Source organism: Tasmannia lanceolata, unplaced genomic scaffold, assembly GCF_043159265.1.
Source record: "Tasmannia lanceolata isolate RefF3 unplaced genomic scaffold, GAP_Taslan_0.1 ptg000018l, whole genome shotgun sequence".
NCBI classification, from domain to species: domain Eukaryota; kingdom Viridiplantae; phylum Streptophyta; class Magnoliopsida; order Canellales; family Winteraceae; genus Tasmannia; species Tasmannia lanceolata.
In genome coordinates this window covers 66,130,122-66,134,476 of record NW_027518695.1, presented here as the reverse complement: position 1 = coordinate 66,134,476, position 4,355 = coordinate 66,130,122, and the positions used below count along the sequence as shown (strand labels likewise).

At 42.3% G+C, this 4,355-nt stretch overlaps 1 long non-coding RNA gene across 1 annotated transcript; it reads left to right on the top strand.

The window, feature by feature from the left end:
• Nucleotides 1-513: 513 nt before the first annotated feature.
• On the top strand, nucleotides 514-2,969 carry LOC143852037 (uncharacterized). Its single transcript, XR_013236626.1, has 5 exons — nucleotides 514-797; nucleotides 917-1,081; nucleotides 1,175-2,049; nucleotides 2,132-2,326; nucleotides 2,411-2,969. It is a non-coding gene; the product is annotated as an uncharacterized LOC143852037 (long non-coding RNA).
• The last annotated feature ends 1,386 nt before the right edge of the window (nucleotides 2,970-4,355 follow it).

Sequence of the window (4,355 nt, the reverse complement as noted above, 5' to 3'; positions counted from 1 at the left end):
TGGTTTGGATTATGGATCATGGTTTGATGACCTATATTAAAAGTCTAGAGTTTGGTGTGTGGCAAACGATAGAAAAGGGAGACATTTTCCCTAACACTAAAAAATTTACTGAAGACACCAAACAATTTATTTTGCATGCAAATGCTCTAATTAAATTGTGTTGTGCCTTAACCACTAGTGTATAAAATGTTGTATCATCATGCAAAAGTCCTAAGGAAGTTTGGAATAAACTTAAAGAACATTATAACAACCACAACACTTGCAAAGTTGTGTCACTAATAACTAGAATTGATGAACAAGAAAGTGAGCAACTCAAAACTAAATATTTAGAGCTTAATAAGGAGTTGATGGAAAGAAACAAAAAGGACTTGTTGATTAAAAAGTCTGTTGACTCCATGATATGCAAAATCAAGACCTTAGAAGAAAATTTAGAAGAACACAATACAAAAGAGTTTGAATTGCTTGAAATAAACAAAGGCCTATTAAGTACAAACCATGAGCTTTTGCAGAGGCTCCAGATTAGCAGATTAGATCACTGGCCAGCCAGACCAGCAGTTCCAGGAGATGATTGCTATCGCCAGTTGGCGAGGAGCTTCGTTATGAGCCTTCTGGGACGCACCCTGTTTAGCAACACAGGGAATACTGTTCGGAGAGAGTTATTGAGCATCCTCCGCGACATTGACAGGCTCGCGGAGTACGACTGAGGAGGGGCGACTTATGCTTATCTGATCCATGAGATGGATGCTTTGTCACGAGACGGATCACATTCTCTGTGTGGTCTCTAGTACATTTGGGCGGTACGCTTCTATCCCTTCTCTATTTAATTTTGAAAGTATTCTAACTGCTCCTTTATAATTCATTGTTTATGTTATAAACTGTTTAAGCAATTGAAATATTTTCTGATGACTTTGAACAGGCATGGGCTTTCGAGTGTTTCAGCCTTCTCGCTCCTACACCGAGGGAGCCGACGAGGGTTTTCTTTCCAGCGCAGAGACGCTGGACAGTCGGTGAGACAGGGTCACCTCCTCTATACTCGGAGGATCAAGTTCGTTGAGCGATAGACCGGATTCAACTAGATACTGTGAGTACTTTAATTTGCTTTCATTTTCAGTACTGCATCCTCTTAATTTGAAATATATTCAATGCATTTGATGCACGACTCATGACTTGGCAGGTTCGGTGGAGACCCTTGGATGATCACCCATATATCATGGGTGATGCATATGCCTATGCGAGGAGCATTACTCAGAGGACGGTGACATTTGTTTGCCACATGGGACTAGCCATCTACCTTCCTGATAGTATTGCCCGACAGTCGCTAGGGCACGAGAGTCAGGGGATCCCCTATGATCCTGCCGGCAGTTTGAGGACCATAGACTGGCTGCCTGAGGCTTAGCGAGTGGTCCTACGGACATATGGATTCATCGTCCCGGATGACCGTTTCCGGCCAGGAGATTACAGAGCTTGGGCCTTTGTTGAGCTGATGGGTCCTTTGACCCCAGAAGAGATATTCCTTTATACTTTCCTCTCTCCCATTCAGTTCGGATTGCTTTGGTTTTGAAATGCGATATCTGATGCGAATCCTTTTTCTTCTACAGGAGGATCCGAAAACAGGTGATGTCCCTGAGGCTCCTGCGCTTGCAGAGGAGCTTTATGATGAGGACATGGCTTTTCACGCCGCTATCAGGGCTACAGCTGTTGCGGCTAGAGGTGCTTCAGTGATTAGAGAGCCTACTCCGATAGCACCAGCGCTAGAGAGAGAGGGTCTTGTTACTCATAGCAAGGGAAAGGAGACAGTGATGGAGCTTTTTCATTGTGTACTTCTCCGGCGAGGATAGCTCTTCGCCCACCAGCTATATCAAGGGCTCTTGCCCGAGCGCCAAACAGATGAGGTACTCCACCCGAATTTTTTGGGGCTGGTCCTTCTTCACTTCCTGAGTGCTTTCCGCAATCAGGCTGGACGATACCTTCTTGTATAGGAGAGGGGAGTTTGAGCTAGCTTGGCCATCCGGGGCGATTGGATACCCTATTCCGGAGACCTATCCCGGGGTAAGTAAATTTGATTATGCATTAATTTCAGAATTTGAAATTAGCTTGTACTTTTGATTTGATATTTGCTTGGCAAATGTAGATCCCTCGCAATCAGGCGAATCAGCTATTGCTGATGGTGTGTGCTCTACGGACACTTGCCAGTGAGAACATAGGAAATTATAAGATGATGGCGGCAACTCGACAGGAGGATGCTCATCTCATTACTGAGCTCCAGCATGAGATAGAGATTTTGAGACAGAGATTGGCTGTGAGCGAGGGTCCACGGACCAGACAGGTATTTGCTCTTCTCTTTTCTGAAATGGAATTCTTGTACCTATGATTTGATATATCTTGATGTTTTGATACATCTTGTGGGTAGAGGAGAGGAGGCAGAGGCGGTGAGACCCTGAGCCAGAGGAGGTGTACAGGCCAGAGATGCCTATAGCAGAGGATCAGGACAGTACTGACGATAGTGATGATGAGGTTAATGAGGACTATGCCCAAGAGGACTCCGAGGTTGCTGAGACTACCTTGCCTGATCGCAGGCGGGGTAAGAGGCTGGCGAGACAGAGCACCGCCCGGGCGACGAGAGTGAGGGTTGGAGTAGGTCCCGGGGGCTTGTATGCGCCTCCTCCTTCAGAGCCAAACGTTGGCCCTAGTGATAGAGCAGACGCAACTACTGGAGGTGCGCCTGACTCGATCCAAGGGTTACTCGTTACAAGGTTGACGATGACTTCTAGTTCACCTCATCGTCTTTTGGACGATGTTCATATGGGTATTTATAGAACTAGGAGACTCTTCAATTTCTCAGCCTGGAACAACTGCTACAAGAGCAGGATCCGAGAGATCCACCACCGCCATAGCAGTGATTAGCGTATTCTATTTATGTTTTTCTCTTTTTGATTCCCTCAGTTGGGGATGAGATGTATTTTGTAAGATCAGACACACACACATACATATACATACATATATATATATATACATATACATACATATATATATATATATACATACATATATATATATATATATATATATATATATATATATATATATATATATATGGATCACTTTTTGACTGGTTTGCTTTTTGAAAAAAAGTGGATTTTTGTATAAATAGACATCCATTCTAGATGGATATTTATACAAAAATGCTCCTAGTATAGTTCTTAAAACAATTTGATTTTGAATATTTTAAAAGCTGATTTTGATTTTCGAGCATTTTGCATTATTAGCTGAGGCTAATAATGCAAAATCCCTCTGCATGGTTTCTTAATGATTTGATTATGTATTTTTGTGTTATTAATCATATTTCTGTGATTAATAATACAAAAATGCCCCTAGTGTATTCATTCCCATGGACAAGAGAAAGCTAAATATAAGGCGATACCAGGGTAGCAATTTTATTGCAAAGACAAAAAATTCGATGTTCCTTTCTTCAACATATGATTACCTAAGCTGGTCAAGGATAGAGCTGAGACAAAAGACGAAATTTCTTCTTCTTCTGAATTCCCATGTAGGGAGGAAAGGAAGGAGACTTGACTTTAATGAAACAAATGCTTTTGTTTTATTTAGGTAAGTCAGAACCCTAGATAGATGAGTTTAAATGTTCTTACAGTTAGGCTGTATTTTCTGCCCCTGGTTTTTAATCATGGTCCAGAGACCGTGTAGATTGTTTGAAGTATTAACTCATTTTGTTTTGGATCAGAGACATCTCTGATTGGTCATTCCGAAGATATGCCCTGCCAACAATCAAGTCGTCCTTTGCGGATTTTCAACTTGACGGACCGTTTATACCTTAATTTTTGCTAGGATCAAAGTTTCTGGTTGTGTTCCTATAGGTATGATGATCCTAATTTTTGCCTAAGCTGCCCTTTCAGGTTTTCAACTTAGCAGATCTTCAGATCTTCTTGTTCTGGACATTTGGGAGATTTGTGGGGATATTGAAAAGGTTTATTGATTTTACCAATGGTGATCGAACCCGAGATGATCAGGTTGCGTACGTACCCCAAAGAAGGGTTAGGATCAGGTCCGCGTAGTTCGAGGCTTTTTTGTGGGGAAAAGGATCGAAAGGGGTAATGTGATAGGTTCTGTTTGGGCTGTGCCAAAAGGGTGACCAAACCTGGGTTTCTCAGGTTCCCTACGTACCCCAAAGAGGATGGGATCAGGTCCGTGAAGTCCGAATATTGATTTGTTTCTAAGAGTAATATCTTTTAAACTGATCGAGGTTAGTGGGTTCAAGAATTTTATCCCCGTTTTGGTCAAGAAGTCTAACGGCTTTTTCGGGCAAGATTTCATGAACGATGTAAGGGCCAGACCAGTTA